The sequence below is a fragment of the Triticum dicoccoides genome, chromosome 2A (genome assembly GCF_002162155.2).
Source record: "Triticum dicoccoides isolate Atlit2015 ecotype Zavitan chromosome 2A, WEW_v2.0, whole genome shotgun sequence".
NCBI lineage: Eukaryota > Viridiplantae > Streptophyta > Magnoliopsida > Poales > Poaceae > Triticum > Triticum dicoccoides.
Window position 1 is genome coordinate 547,107,621 of NC_041382.1, and position 17,478 is coordinate 547,125,098.

The following is a 17,478-nucleotide window of genomic DNA, read 5'->3' on the forward strand; positions in this document are numbered from 1 at the left end:
ACTCCAAAAATGTATCCAGAATATGGCAAGGAAGAAGCTCAAGCTTGTCAACATAGTCCAGGTCATGCTCATCCATCGGATCCTCCCGTGTCAACAACGGGATTTCAACTTGTGGGAGTTCGACCCGGCCCAGCACCAGACCCTGAGCGAGCTCTTCGACACGATGCACAAGGATGTCTGGAGGGTGCTGTTCAAGGGCGCCGAGGTCCCTCCATCTCTCACTGAGGACCGCGGGCTAAGCGCAAAGCGCCGAGCACATTCAGTGAGTTCTATACATCCGGTAGGATATTTATTTCCCCTAGCTTAACCATGTGCGGGGTCTGAGCTCCATGCCTTTGACAGGACTGGGTGGAGACGTCGGGGTAGATTAACTGTCCGGCCCCTCTGCCCGAAGACACTGCGGACGCTCTCCTGACGGAGATGCTGACTTCGGCTCCTTACAAGGTGCCGGAGAAGACCAAGAAGGCCAAGGGAACCCGAAAGAGTTCCCGACGCCAGGTGTTATCGGACTCATCGTCCTATAACTCCGCGACGCACTCCTCCCTCGAAGACGAGGAGGAGGATGAAGATGCTCCCCCTCCAGTCGGGGGAGACAAGAAAAGGAAGGCCGCCCCAACCGGGGGGCCGAAGGGTCCAAGAAGGGAAGGACTCTCCTTCCGGACTACTCCACCACCACCGCCGAAGGCGAAGACGAGTGGCTGCTCAGGGCCAAGCCACTGGCGAAGTCATAAGTATTCAGATGCCAGAATAACTCATAGCATATCTTTGTTGCACTGCTTGTCCTAACGCTGAATTATGATTATGCAGACCGCCACGAGCCCGTATCGACGTATCTTTGGACGGCTCCCTGGCTTGTCGGATATGGATAGCGATCCACTTCCGACCGCCACCTCCCCTTGCCCTACAGACAACGCTGAGGTATTGTCTCAAGAGGCACCGGGTCGAGGGGAGACAGTCCCGGATGCGCCTCAAGGCGACCTTCGGATTCCGGGAGCAGAGGGAGCAAGGCTCCCGAGGGCTCCGAGTTCGGCCCTCGACTGAACACTGTGCCGGAACCTTCAGTGGTTCCGGACTCAGGGAGGTGGCCTCCTTCCAAAAGGGGCAAGACGCCTGTGCCGGTGACCTCTGTCCACCCAGAGGCACCAGACAGTCTGCTGGGAGCGCTTCGCAGCGCTTCCATCGACGAAGAGCACCGCACTATTATGAGTGTGGTGGTCCAGAAGGTTCGGTCTGCCAAGAGCGAACTGACTGAAGCCTGTGCCAGCCTTCTAACAGGCTTTGAGGTAGGTTTTTGAAATATAGGAAAAATATTACCGCATAGACAGTAGCCCCTGATGCTCTGTTCGGTGTTCACAAAGAAAAGCCGAACAGAGGATCAAACAATATCGCAGGAGTCTAATATAAGTATGTCTATATGCGTATGCAGGCTTCGCTGCTGGCCTCTGCCGCACTGACAGCGGAGGTCGCCACACTGAAGCAGGACCTTAAAGGGTCCAAGGACGAGCTCGGCCTTGCCAAGAGGCAGCTCGAGGAGAACAAAGGTAAGTAGTACCTAGTCTATGGATATGTATAAAAAGAATGTGATTGCAAAATGACAGGATCATCGTAAATTTGCCAGGGGCCACGACCGAGGTGGTGACCCTGAAGCAAGCGCTATCTGAGGCCAAAAACAAAGCGGCCAAGGAGCACACCGAGTGGGGAAAGGCAGGAAGCTTGGGTGGGCGAGGTGCAGCAAGAGCTCCACGCTCTCGTGGCGAAGCACGATGCGTTGGAGCTTGACTTGAAGACGCGAGAGTCCGAGCTTGCCGCGGCCCTCGAGAGCGCAAAGAATGCCAAGGCCGAAGCCCAAAAGGCCCTCCAGGAGATTGATGCGATGAAGAAGATAGCGGCGGGTAAGGTATTCTATATGCAAAGCAAGCATGTGAAAGTAAATTACTTGTTACTTACCCGAATCCGGAGCTTTCCAGGAGCATTCATAGATTTGCCCCGCAGTGTGTCGGATGCCGCACAGTTTTACCAGGCCGAGGAGGGAAGCTCAATGGAGAAGCTGTTCTGGTCTCAGTATACTGGGACCGAACACCCGATGCCTCTGAGCGACTAGCTGAAGCAACTGGTTGAGCTGCACAAGGCGGCCGAACAGGCCATGAAGGGCTTTATAGTCCAGATGTGGCCTGGCGACACCCTTCCCAATAGCTACTTCGGCCTGGTGAGGCAGCTTGTGGAGGCCTGCCCACGGCTGGAAGTCATCAAGCGGTCCGTCTGCATCGAAGGTGCACGCCGGGCTTTCGCCCGTGTGAAGGTGCAATGGGCTAAGATGGACGCCGTGAAGCTGGTGAAGGAAGGGCCACCGCAGGGCAAGGAGCATCGCCACCCCGAGATGTACTATGAGGGTGTCCTAAAGGGTCCCCATCTTATTGCCGACGAGTGTACGAAAGATGTGATTTTTGAGTAAACTTGCTCGTGTGATCCTGTATTATGAAAACCTGTTCATATGCGCCATGCAACGCTTGTATGAATTTAAAATATTACCTTATGTTCGGCTGTTTATCAAATCTGAGAGATGGCTAGTCGTCGGCTTCTGCCCCCATGCCACTAGTGCTGGGGTGTTCGGGATAAACCTGAGCACTCTTGTTCCCATTGCTAGGTCCTTCGAGGGAGGTGCTCAGCACAATGAACAAGGCAATCGGACCATAATGCGTTATCACTCTCACTTAGCCATAGAATTCTATAATTTTAAATTTCGGTGAAGCCCCTAGTATTCGGAAGGCCGAATTCGGGGCGCGATACACGCCTTAAGCCGGACAGGGCCGACTCCTCGCTCTAAGCGGCATAAGTCTTTAGGGACTTGAAAACCTCTCGAACAGCGACCAGTCTCTCGCCTTATCATGACAGTCAGTTTTAGCTTTCTCTACTAAGGTGCTTAGCCCAGCAGAACCGGGGCACAATCGCAGTAGTTCTCCCAGTGCTACCTTAGCCGATATAGTGGAACGTAAGGTACCAAAACATGGGAGCCCGGCAAACCCAACTATTGACCCAAGACATGATTCGGAGCTGATGCATATAATGCTATAAGTTTGGGGTGCCGCACTGTCATAAGTGTTTGGACTTGTCACACCGTATTATGGGGTATGCTTAAGCCCCTAGCATATTGGCCGTACCAGAGTGTACGGGTGCTAGATGTCGTGAATGAACATATATACAAAAAGGAGGAATGCAATAATAATCTTAATGCTATGCATTGTTTATTCAAAAAGGTGCATTAAAGCAGAATGATACAAGTAGTGCAATAAGCAAAAAGTAGGACTGTTTGACATCTCCCTTCCAAGGGCAAGCTGAGGAATAGTATTAAAGCAAATATTTCACTCGTTATCGTAATCCACCTGGGAGTTCCATGGTGTGACGTATCTTTCTGCCTCCTTGGTTGCTGCATCATGTGTTCGACAATCATGCCGCCGGACAGGGTTTCCAGAGATTAAGGTCCTGAAAGAGAAAAATAACAAAGCGGGAAGCCCCTAGTGCGGTTTAAGCCGCGTATTGGGGCGTGCCGTAGTTGTGCCCCCCTCCCCGCCTGTGCCCATGGTATTTTTAATGCATAATTATGTATGTGTGGCACGAATTTTGTCGTTTGGCTAGGGCCAAGGTGGGGGCCACATTGCTATGCGAGCTCGGGACGTGCCAGGTAGTCCAGTTGCCGATTACTCCGGGTGCGCTTGAAGTTGTCCGGGTCCTTAATCGCCGAACTAGTGGATTGCCTTAAGAGGCTGGTTTGTGGTTCTGCTGCGAGGGCCGCAGTGTGCTCCTCCGTGCGGAGAGAGCGCTCTGTGTTTCCATTGACTGTGATGACCCCCTGAGGTCCTGGCATCTTGAGCTTGAGATATGCATAATGCGGTACCGCATTGAATCTTGCAAATGTGGGTCGCCCGAGCAGTGTGTGGTAGCCACTGCGGAACGGGACTATGTCGAAGATTAACTCTTCACTTCGGAAGTTATCCGGGGATCCGAAGACCACTTCCAGTGTGACTGAGCCTGTGCAATGGGCCTGTACACCTAGTATGACACCTTTAAAGTTCATTTTGGTGGGTTTGATCCTCGAGGGGTCTATACCCATTTTGCGCACTGTGTCCTGATAAAGCAGGTTCAGGCTGCAGCTGCCATCCATAAGGACTCGAGTGAGGTGAAATCCGTCGATGATTGGGTCTAGGACCAGTGCGGCGAATCCGCCATGACGGATACTAGTGGGGTGGTCCCTGCGATCGAAGGTGATCGGATAGGAGGACCATGGGTTGAACTTTGGGGAGACTGGCTCCAACGTGTATACGTCCCTGAGCGCACGCTTCCGCTCCCTCTTGGGGATGTGAGTTGTGTATATCATGTTCACCGTCCGCACTTGTGGGGGGAACCTCTTCTGTCCTCCGGTGTTCGGCTGCCGGGGCTCCTCCTCGTCATCGCTATGTGACCCCTTACCTTTGTTTTTGGCATTTAACTTGCCGGCCTGCTTGAACACCCAACAATCCCTGTTGGTGTGGTTGGCTGGCTTGTCGGGGATGCCGTGTATTTGGCACGAGCGATCAAGTATATGGTCCAAACTGGACAGGCCCGGAGTGATTCTTTTGAATGGCTTTTTCCGCTGACCGGGTTTGGAGCCTTTGAATCTGGCATTGACTGCCGTATCCTCGGTATTGTCGCTGTTAATGCGGCGCTTATGCTTGTTGCGACGTGACCTGCCATTGCCATCCTTGGTATCCGTAGTACCATGGTTCTTTGATATGTTATTACTGCGAGCTAGCCAGCTGTTTTCTCCCGCACAAAAGCGGGTCATGAGTGTCGTGAGGGCTGCCATAGATTTCGGCTTTTCCTGACCAAGGTGCCGGGCTAGCCACTCGTCATGGATGTTGTGCTTGAAAGCTGCTAGGGCCTCTGCATCCGGACAGTCGACGATTTGATTTTTTCTTTGTTAGGAACCGTGTCCAGAATTGCCTGGCCGATTCCTCTGGCTGCTGAATTATGTGGCTCAAGTCATCGGCATCTGGTGGTCGCACGTAAGTGCCCTGAAAGTTGTCGAGGAATGCGGCTTCCAGATCTTCCCAACAGCCAATGGACTCTGCTGGCAAGCTGTTGAGCCAATGCCGAGCTGGTCCTTTGAGTTTGAGTGGGAGGTATTTGATGGCGTGTAGGTCATCACCGCGGGCCATGTGGATGTGCAGGAGGAAATCCTCGATCCATACCGCAGGATCTGTTGTGTCGTCATATGATTCTATATTTACGGGTTTGAAACCCTCTGGGATTTGATGATCCATTAATTCGTCTGTGAAGCATAAGGGGTGTGCGGCGCCTCTGTACTGGGCTATATCGCGATGCAACTCGAATGAGTCTTGCCCGTTGTGTTCGGCCCGGCCGGACTTACTTTTACTGTATCTGGCGTGACGATTATCGTCTCGCATAGTGGCACGCCCTCGTGATCCATAGATCGATCTTGCATTTTTTGCTTTGTCCTCCAATATGTCTCGTAGGTCTGGCATATTTCCCGATGCCTTTTTATATGAATGACGTCGGGGTGCGGGCTGAGCTTTTGGCTGGAATGTCTCTCTGTCGCAGCCACGAGGTGGCCGGTCAGCCGTGTCATACACCGGGGATGTAGGTTTCGGTGCTTCCTCCTCCAGTCGGGGTAGCAACCTGCACTTTGGGTAACTCTTGGAGGGGTGTTCGAGTTAATACTCCTCGGCCGCCAGGACTTCAGTCCATCTGTCAGCTAGCAAATCTTGATCAGCTTGAAGCTGCTGCTACTTTTTCTTAAGGCTATTTGCCGTGGCTATAAGCCGGCGCTTGAAGCGCTCTTATTCGACGGGATCCTCTGGCATGACGAATTCGTCATCGCCGAGGCTTGCCTCGTCTTCGGAGGGAGGCATGTAATTATCATCCTCCGCCTCTCCATCTGCCGCTCTCTCAGGAGGGCTGGCTCCTCCATCCTCCTGCTCTAAATCTTGCTAGAGGGGATTGTTGTTGTCTTCGGCACTGTCCGGAGTGCTATTATCTCCGGTGCCGGTATCACCACTTTTGCCTTGGCGGGACTTAGAGCGGCACCACTGACGCCGGCACTTGGTTTGCTTCTTGGAGGGGTCATCCTCCATTGTCTCGTCGCCATTGCCTTCTTTGGGTGTGTCCACCATGTATATATTGTATGATGAGGTGGCTGTCCAGTGCCCTATGGGCAGTGGTTCCTCTTAGACTCCCGCATCGTCGTCCATACCATCGATGTCTTCGGAGTCGAAGTCAAGCATGTCGGTTAAGTCATCGACAGTGGCTACTAAGTGGGTGGTGGGTGGGCGGCGAATTTCTTCGTCATCCGCATCCCAATCCTGCCGGACGTAGTTCGGCCAGGATCCTCCTGACAAGGAGAGAGACCTTAATGAGTTCAGTATGTCACCGAAGGGCGAGTGCTGGAAAATATCCGCGGAGGTAAACTCCATGATCGGCCCAATCGAATTCGATAGGAACGGGCGCAGGCGGTTCGGAGTCCGTGGCTGGAGAAGGATCCGGCAGTTTGGCAACATGGCTCTCGTGAAGGGTAACGTCGATATTCGGCTCGATCGCCGCAGAGCATACGGCTTCCGTGACGGGGTCTATCCATCCGCCCATGGATGGCGAAACTGGCTCCGAATTGAGGGTCGGGGCGGCTGCCGGTGCGATCTCCTGAATACGGTCCGATGGTAGAGCTAAATCGTACTCATCGTGACCGCGTGGCGCACAAGGCAGGGGCTCGAATCCGTCGAAGATCAAGTCTCCGCGGATATTGGCCATGTAGTTTAAGCTTCCAAACCTGACCTGGTGGCCAGGGGCGTAACTTTCGATCTGCTCGAGATGGCCAAGTGAGTTGGCCCACAGTGCGAAGCCGCCGAACACAAAGATCTGTCCGGGGAGAAAAGTCTCACCCTGGACTGCATCGCTATCGATGATCTTAGGAGCCATCAAGCCTAACGACGACGACACAGAGGAACTCTCAATGAAAGCACCAATGTCGGTGTCAAAACCGGCAGATCTCGGGTAGGGGGTCCCGAACTATGCGTCTAAGGCGGATGGTAACACGAGGCAGGGGACACGATGTTTTACCCAGGTTCGGGCCCTCTTGATGGAGGTAAAACCCTACGTCCTGCTTGATTTATTCTTGATGATATGAGTATTACAAGAGTTGATCTACCACGAGATCGGAGAGGCTAAACCCTAGAAGCTAGCCTATGGTATGATTGTATGTTGTCCTATGGACTAAAACCCTCCGGTTTATATAGACACCGGAGGGGGCTAGGGTTACACAGGATCGGTTACAAAGGAGGAGATATACATATCCGTATTGCCTAGCTTGCCTTCCACGCCAAGTAGAGTCCCATCCGGACACGAGACGAAGTCTTCAATCTTGTATCTTCATAGTCCCACAGTCCGGCCAAAGGATATAGTCCGCCTGTCCGGAGACCCCCTAATCCAGGACTCCCTCACGCGTCCATGATGTATGAGCTGTATTTGCCCAGTGTATGTAATTTGTTGTTTGTGTATGCTTTATTATCACCTGTGCTGAACCATAATGCCCAGTGGGTATAATCGGCTGTAATTTCTTTATTGTATAGTGTAGGATTATTCTACCTTTCTATGCCTTGATCTCTTTGTTGTAATAGTGTAGGCTTTTTAGAGGTGATAGTATTGAGTAGGATAATTCTTTGAATATGCTATATCGTTCAAACGGGGGCCAATTCGCCCGACCATGGCCCTTCACGGGCCGTCGGATCCATGGGCCTTCTACGTCTCGTAGGATCCATGGGCCTTCTACGTCTCGTAGGATCCATGGGCCTTGTAAGTCTCGTAGGATCCATGGGCCGCCGGCTCATTTATGGGTCTTGTACGGGCCTTTAATGGGTCATAGATGGGCCTTTAATGGAAATCATACATTTTATGGGCTGACCATAACGGGCCATTAATAGGCCGTATTTGGTGATGCTATGAAAATGGCCCAATAGACTAACGGTCCACAAACGAGCCGACTGTAACGACGGGCTGAATTTGGCTCACAAACAGAAAATGACAGTAACGGGCCATAAGTAACCGAATGTTGCAAATGAGCCCAAGAATAAATGGGCCCTCAGAAGGACAAAAGTTAACTTGGGCTGGAAATGGCCCAACGGAATAACAGGCCATTAATGGGTATGAAGTGATACACTGTTCATTATGGGCTAGTTTCACCACAGGCCGTTAATGGGTGTAAAGTAATACACTGTTCATTACGGGCCAGTTTCAGCACCGGCCACTAATGGGCCAAGAGTTACAAAGGGCCTTATATGGGCCGAAAGACGTCATGGGCTATACATGGGCCATAAGTGAAAACGGGCTAGAATCATATTGGACGGCCTAGATGACGCTACTGGGCCTAATTCAGATAGGGCGTAACGGGCCTTGGGTTAGCGGGCTATAAATGGGCTATATGTGAACAGGCCGTTAACAGGCTTTCCATGGGCCGGCCCGCCAGCTTTTGACCAAGTCAAATGGGCTCGCCTTTTCACAGGAATGGGCCACTGTTGAACCGTGCCACGTGTCGTCGTATCATAGGCGCCTTCTGTCTAGTGAGTGGATGACATCTGTCCCAACGATGAGCCGACACGTGTTTCCTCTAGCCAATGATGATTTTACACGTGGAAAATCCCCATTGGTCGGGGCTGTTAACGGGTTATCGGATCCAAAACCCGACCCGATAGTTTAACGGCGTTCCGGTGGATGCCACGTGTCGGTCACCCTTGACGAAAGCACTTTTGTGACGCGCGATTTATTGTCATGGAAGTGGACACTTCCGTGATGATAATTTTGGTAATGTCATGGAACACTTCTACAACAGCACAGGTATGACTATCTTGATTCTGTCAAAAATTTGTCATGGATGTACATGCATGACAAAAAAAGCGACCTACTATGACAAACACGTATCATCACGGAAGTGTATTTTTTGCAGTGAATTTGGTATTCATTCGATATTTTGATGAGATGTATGTTGTCTTTCCTCTAGTGGTGTCATGTGAACGTCGACTACATGACACTTCACCATTATTTGGGCCTAGGGGAAGGCATTGGGAAGTAATAAGTAGATGATGGGTTGCTAGAGTGACAGAAGCTTAAACCCTAGTTTATGCGTTGCTTCGTAAGGGGCTGATTTGGATCCATATGTTTCATCCTATGGTTAGGTTTACCTTAATACTTCTTTTGTAGTTGCGGATGTTTGCAAGAGGGGTTAATCATAAGTGGGATGCTTGTCCAAGTAAGGGCAGTACCCAAGCACCGGTCCACCCACATATCAAATTATCAAAGTAACAAACGCGAATCATATGAGCGTGATGAAAACTAGCTTGACGATAATTCCCATGTGTCCTTGGGAGCGCTTTCCTTTATATAAGAGTTTTTCCAGGCTTGTCCTTTGCTACAAAAAGGATTGGGCCACCTTGCTGCACCTTGTTTACTTTTGTTACTTGTTACTTGTTACAAATTACCTTATCACAAAACTATCTGTTACCAATAATTTCAGTGCTTGCAGAGAATACCTTACTGAAAACCGCTTGTCATTTCCTTCTACTCCTCGTTGGGTTTGACACTCTTACTTATCGAAAGGACTGCGATAGATCCCCTATACTTGTGGGTCATCAATAGCCTGCTGTTTTTCAAGGCAAGTGTGAATGGAGCAGAAGAAGTATCAAACCTATTGGATTCTTATTGCATGGCATCAGGTCAGAGGATAAACAGAGAGAAATCCTCGATCTTCTTTAGCAAGGGCTGCCCAGAACTAGTACGTGATGCGGTCAAAGGCCACTTGCAAGTCCCCAATGAATCTTTGAGTGATAGATATTTGGGTATGCCGACGGATGTGGGACACTCCAAAAAAGGGACGTTCAAATACTTGAGCGATAGAGTATGGGACAAGGTGAAGGGGTGGATGAGCAAATGTCTGTCTGCCGGGGGGAAAGGATGTGCTAATTAAATCCGTGGCCCAAGCTATCCCGGTTTTCTCTATGTATTGTTTTAAGCTCCCGAGGGGTCTATGTGATCATATAAAATCCATAATCAAGAAGTTTTGGTGGGGCTACAGGCAGGGAGAGCGTAAACCAACATGGGTTTCATGGGATGTGATGACACGTCCAAAACACTTGGGAGGGCTCGGTTTCAGAGATCCTGAGATCTTTAATCTTTCTCTCTTGGCACGACAGGAGGGGAGACTTCTGAATGAACCAACAAGTTTGAGTGCAAGGTTACTCAAGGCGGCATATTATCCTGACAAGACGATCCTCACAACTGAGTTGGGATCCAGGCCCTCTTTGATTTGGCAGGCTATCCTGGAGGGGCGAGATCTTCTTAAGCAAGGTATCATACGCCGGATTGGTAATGGCCAAACAACGGAAATTTGGAACGACGACTGGATACCGAAGGAAATGATCCCTCGCCCTATCACCTCTTTGGTCGCGGACCCCCCTAGGCTCGTCTCGGAGCTGCTCTCTCTTGCAACAGCTTCATGGGATGAGCCCCTGGTCCGGAAAGTTTTCCATCCTATTAATGCGGAGGCAATTTTGAACATCTCGGCATGCGCACGTAATATACAAGATTTCTGGGCATGGAACCCGGACAAGAAGGGTCAGTTTAGTGTGAGCTCGACTTACAAATTCTTGCTGAGGACTAAGCTGTAGCAGGAGGAGTGGTTGAATGACGGCAGAGGGTCGTCCCATTCTGAGAAGGACGAAAAAGCATGGAGTGCACTATGGAAACTAAAGGTCCCTTCGAAGGTGAGAATTTTTCTTTGGAGACTCGCTCACCATTCGCTCCCAACAACTGATGTGTTGAAACAAAGAAATATGTCAGTGCAAGATGTGTGCCCGCTCTGTGGGTGTGAGGATTCTTGGCGACATGCCTTAGTTGCATGTACGATGTCACGTTGTGTATGGGCGTTGTGTTGGAGATATGCCCTAGAGGCAATCATGTATGATGATATTTCCTATGTGTTTATGAATAAAGATAGTCCTTGGACATTATCAATGATGTGTATCAGCAAGTACGTGACTTGTTTGTGGGACTATGCATTGTATGATGACTGTCCTAAAAGGTCCTTAGTCGAAAGGGCTGTGTGGACGCGCAGCCGACTAGACTAGCATATGACACAGTCGATGGCTTGGTCTCACTAGACATGGAGCATTGGATGCTAACCGGATAATATGGACTTGGAAGGATCTGGTCAGATTCGACGTAGTCGGATCCGAGTCGAGATAAGGTCCGAGTCGGACAGACCCGACTATGAGACGCAGCGATATGTTATATGTGAGTCTCTAGTACAACATATGTTCTATGTCCTAAGACCTGAGCTGACGCATGTACTCGGGATGGTGACAGACTTGCTTTGGGCCGACCAAACGCTACTCCGTGACTGGGTAGTTACAAAGGTAGGTTTCAGGCTTGTCCAGACCTATGCTGCAAGACGTGATCGAGCAAGATGGGATTTGCCCCTTCGATCAGGAGAGATATACTCTGGGCCCCTCGTGTGATCCGACCAGGATAAGCATGGCCATGCGACAAGGATTATGAGATAATACAGTTTGTGGTTGGCATCACTAGAACGAGAAAGAGGTCGGGCTACCACAAGGATGACAGACTCGCCTTGAGCTCGACAACATATATCGTGTGGCAAAAGGAATGGAAGTGTGATGTACAGGTTCGCTAACCAGCTTCATAGTCTGCTTGGTGTTCGGCATGCCTTGCTAGAGGCCGCTACCAACTGTTCAGTTCGGAGGTGATCCGAACTGCGACCAAGCCGACTTGAACCTAAGGGGTCGCACGCTTAAGGGAAGGAACCTACGAGGTCGGATCCGAGGACACTGGTGGGATGTGATCCGAACTATATTCGGATTGTGACCGAGTAGACTTATGGGCTTTAGGGTCCGTGCGAGGCCCCAGTGTTGAGCCCGTGACGGACGCCTATATATAGTGGAGGTGCGACACACTCATGGCTGATCGCTTTGACGCTGTCACTAGGGTTTGCATGTGTTGCGAATAGACACCTCCACTCGCCGCCGGTTGTGTGATCGGACCTAGCAGTCCGCTGCATGACGTTCCTCCTGCATGCGCGGATACCGTTAGAGGCGGTGCACTTGTGCTGCTCTGGCGAACCTGTACGTGGGAACCGACCACCGGCTATACGAGGGAGATCAGACGAGGAGGAAATGATCCACGTGGACGCGCTGCCCCAACTCTTCTTCCGCTGCATGGCACTGCGCGTCTAGTGGTAACAAACTGTGATCCATCTCCCGTAGCATGTTCTTGGTTGTTCTGCGCGTAGGAAATTTTAATTTGCAGTCCACGCAGCCTACCGTAGATCCCAACAGTGGTATCAGAGCCTCTGCTATAGGATTTGGATTCAGATCGTATACATATTAGATATGTGGAGGCAATAGATGAGATCTGTTTTCATTTGATAAGATTGGCTGTGTGCATGGTTGATGATGTCAACTGCACATGGGGATCGATGTGGCTATGTTTTCTGTTGATTGGGATCGATGAGGTCGTGACACGATCTACCCCTACCGGTCGGTTATCCGCCATCGGGGTTAACCGCCGTGTGCGTAGCGCCTTGTATTTCGTACACGATCACTCAAACCGGTAGAATGCGATTCTATGCGTAAGTTTGTTTTGCAGGTTTGATGTGAATAGTATGGCTCATGTGTATGTGATGCATGTGTGTAAATTATACATGGCCTGCGTGTCATGTTTGGCAGCCGGCAGGAGCCAAAGTGTTGTCATTATATTGTATAACGACCTGCGTGTCGATTTATGACTCTATGTAAAATTCATTACTAGTTGTAGTAGTTGGATAATAGAGATCAGGTTGGCGGCTTGGCATCCCAGCGTGACAAACAAGATGGAGTTCCTAGATGGTCATCGGAGTCGGAGCCGACCTGGAAGAACATCCATGGAGGAGCCATACTATTTCACAATATATATTTTACTTGTGATTGTATGCTTCTTTGTTTCTATGCATGTTAGAATGGTAGAAAGATCCCTCATGAATATCAAGTAAATTGCCATTCCCGATGTTGCACCTTCGCACGTCAAGTACGTCTAGTAGTGGGCTCATAAAATTGGGGTGCTGCTAGGTGTCCTTGAACTGAAGGGTTCGCGTCGGACACAGACATGCACTGCATTAGGTTAACTTGACAAGGCTATCAAAACGGTTTTGGGCCTTGTGGCAAAAGAGGTCGGGAGCCGGGGTATGAGATACCTACCCGACCGACAGGTGTCGTATAGAGATACGATTAGCAAGGAGTTGCTTATCGGATAGACATGTTGTCTAGCAGTGATGCTAAAGCTCACTAGTCGCATGTGCTAGTCGGATCCATAATCACTGAGAGATTGCGGAGGGATGCTAACTTCAGTGGGAGTATTTCTGTTTAAGGCTAGAATTACTCTACATAAACACATTGCTTAGTGATTGCATATTTTTCTATTGCAGATCAATGGCACCACCTGCTCAACCCAACTTTGCATTGAAATCAATTCTGGAAAAGGATAAACTGAATGGAACAAACTTTACTACCAGGTATAGAAATTTGAGAATTGTTCTCAAGCATGATAAAAGGGAACATGTTCTAGAGGATCCGCTTCCAGAGGAACCTGCCAATAATGCTAGTACCACAACCAAGAATGCCTACCAGAAACTCGTTGATGAATCAAACGAGATCAGCTGCCTCATGCTAGCTTCTATGGAGCCCGATTTGCAGCAGCATTTCGAAGACGTTGGGGCTTTCGATATGAGCGAGAGTCTCAAGAGCATGTTTCAGGTGCAGGCTAGGACCGAAAGGTTCAACATCTGGTGATCCTTGATGGATTGTAAGATGAAGGAAGGTGATCCACTGAGCCCGCATGTGATCAAGATGATCGGATATGTGCAAGTTTTGGATCGGTTGGGCTTCCCGCTCTCGGATGAGCTGGCTACTGATGCAATTCTAGGTTCTCTTTCGCCCAGCTATGGGACGTTCATCTCGAACTATCATATGCATGGCATGGATAAGAAGCTCACCGAATTGCATGGGATGCTCAAAGTGGCAGAGCAGGATATTAAGAAAGGCACGCATCAAATGTTGATGGTGCAGAAATCGGCTAAGTTCAAGAAGAGTTAGTCTAAGAAGAAGGCTAAGGCAAAGGGCACAGAGATGGTAACCTCCGCCTGGACCGGACTCGAAGATCATTTGCTATCATTGCAAGGAAACTAGTCAGTGGAAGAGGAACTGTAGCAAGTGGCTTGCAGAGCATGGCAAGAAGGCCGGGAATGCTGCTTCAGGCAAAGGTACACTTGTTGCATATGTTATAGACATTTACCTTGCTGACATACCTAGCAACTATTGGGTATTTGATACCTGATCGGTTGTTCACATTTGCAACTCAATGCAGGGGCTGGTAAGAACTAGGCGTGTGGCACAAGGGGAGATTGACATCAGGGTCGGCAACAAAGCAAGAGTTGTTGCGTTGGAGGTCGGCACGATGCAGCTCCAGCTTTCTTCTGGATTTATTTTGGAATTGAATAATTGTTATTACATTCCTGCACTTAGTCGGAACATTATTTCTGCCTCATGCTTGATGAGTCGGGGTTATGAATTCAATTTAAAGGACAATGGTTGTTCGATTTATTTGAATGGTATGTTCCACGGCTATGCACCTATTGTTGATGGGTTGTTTATATTGAATCTAGAACAGGAACCGGTCTATAACGTGAATGTCAAGAGGCATAAGCCTAATGAGATAAATCCGACATACTTCTGGCATTGCCGACTTGGACACATTAGTCTGAAACGCATGAAGAAGCTCCATGATGATGGACTCGTAACTTCGACCGACTTTGGGTCATTCGAGACATGCGAATCATGCTTGCTCGGCAAGATGACTAAGTCTCCTTTCGCAAAGAGTTGTGAGAGGGCATCCGAGCTGTTGGAACTGATACACAGTGATGTGTGTGGACCAATGAGCACAACTGCCAGAGGTGGCTATCAGTACTTCGTGACTTTTACTGACGACTTGAGTAGATATGGATATATCTATTTGATGAGGCACAAGTCAGAAACTTTTGAAAAGTTCAAAGAGTTTCAAAATGAGGTTGAGAATCAGCTCGGCAAGACTATAAAACTTCTACGATCTGATCGTGGAGGTGAGTACATGAGCCAGGAGTTTGATGATCATCTGAAAAGCAGAGGTATAGTACCTCAGCTCACACCTCCGGGTACGCCACAGAGAAATGGTGTATCAGAACGGAGGAATCATACCTTGTTGGACATGGTTCTATCTATGATGAGCAAATCGGATTTACCCTTGTCATTCTGGGGATACGCTCTAGAAACTGCAGCTTTCACACTTAACAGGGTACCATCAAAATCCGTAGACAAGACACCACATGAGATGTGGACTGGGAAGAGTCCCAGTTTGTCTTTTCTAAAGATTTGGGGTTGTGAAGCATTTGTCAAGAAACTTATGTCAGACAAGCTTACACCCAAGTCGGATAAATGCATATTCGTGGGATATCCGAGGGAAACCTTGGGATATAGCTTCTACAACCGAGAATAGAACAAAGTGTTTGTTGCTCGGAACGGGGTTTTCCTTGAGAAAGAGTTTCTCAGTCGGGAGGCCAGTGGGAGGATGGTCCGACTCGAAGAAATTCGAGGACCACGCGGGGACGACTCGGCTGGTGATGAGATCATACCGGAGTCAGTCAGGGAACCCGTAGTGGAAGCGGCACCGGAACCACGAAGGTCGGAAAGATTGCGCAGAGTGCGCAATGTATTGTTGCTAGAAAGCGACGAGCCGGCCACAAATGCGGAAGCGATGGTGAGCCCAGATTCTGAGGCATGGCTGGAGGCCATGAGATCCGAGTTAAAGTCCATGGGTGAGAATCAAGTTTGGGACTTGGTTGATCCGCCGCCTGGCGTAACGGCCATTGGCTGCAAATGGGTCTTTAAGAAGAAAACCGATGTGGATGGAAATGTTCAGATCCACAAAGCTCGGCTTGTCGCTAAGGGTTATGGACAAGTTCAAGGAATTGACTACGACGAGACTTACTCGCCGGTAGCGATGCTGAAGTCGGTGAGGATCGTACTAGCTATAGCTGCATATTTCGATTACGAGATATGGCAGATGGATGCCAAAATGGCTTTCCTTCACGGAAATTTAACCGAGGACGTGTATATGATACATCCCGAGGGTTTTGTCGATCCGACTAGCACTAGTAAGGTATGCAAGATCAAGAGATCCATTTATGGGTTGAGGCAAGCATCTCGGAGCTGGAACATTTGTTTTGATGAGGTCGTCACTGGTTTTGGCTTCATCAAAAGCGAAGAGGACTCTTGTTTATACAAGAAGTTAAGTGGGAGCTCGATAGTGTTTTTGATCTTGTATGTGGATGATATACCACTGATCGGAAATAATATTTCGATGCTGAACTCGGTCAAGGAGTCATTGAATGGCAAGTTTTCGATGAAGGACCTTGGTGAGGCAATGTACATTTTAGGCATTAAGATCTATAGAGATAGATCAAGGAGGCTGCTCGGCTTAAGCCAGAGCATGCACATAGATAAAGTGTTGAAGCGGTTCAACATGAGTGAGGCAAAGAAAGGGTTCTTGCCACTCTCACATGGTATAAGGCTAAGCGAGACTCAAAGTCCTTCGACATCTGATGAGCGAAGCGGGATGAGTAGGATTCTGTATGCCTCGTCAATCGGATCCATCATGTATGCCATGATATGTACGCGGCCCAATGTTGCTTTTGCAATAAGCCTAACAAGTAGATACCAGGCCAACCCAGGTGAGAGTCGCTGGGCAGCGGTAAAGACTATTTTGAAGTACCTGAAAAGGACTAAAGAGATGTTCCTAGTTTATGGAGGTGAGGAAGAGCTCGTCGTAAGGGGTTACGTCGATGCTAGTTTCCAAACCGACAGAGATGATTGTCGATCACAGTCCGGATTCATGTACGTCATGAACGGAGGAGCAGTGAGATGGATGAGTTCCAAGCAAGATACGGTGGCCGATTCTACTACAGAAGCCGAATACATTGCAGCTTGTGAAGCTGCAAAGGAAGGTGTTTGGATCCGGAACTTTATGGATGATCTTGGTATTTTCCCAGCCTCGGTAAAACCGTTGGATCTTTATTGTGATAATTCTGGTGCCATCGCACAAGCCAAGGAGCCGAGGAATCACCACAAGGTCAGACACATAGATCGGAAATATCACCTGATACGAACGATCGTAAAGAGTGGTGATGTAGAGTTATGCAAAATTCACACGAATGCAAATGTTGCGGATCCGTTGACTAAGCCACTTCCACAACCCAAGCATGAGGGGCACGTTAGAGCTATGTGCATTCGATGTCTATTTGATTGACTCTAGTGCAAGTGGGAGACTGTTGGAGATATGCCCTGGAGGCAATCATGTATG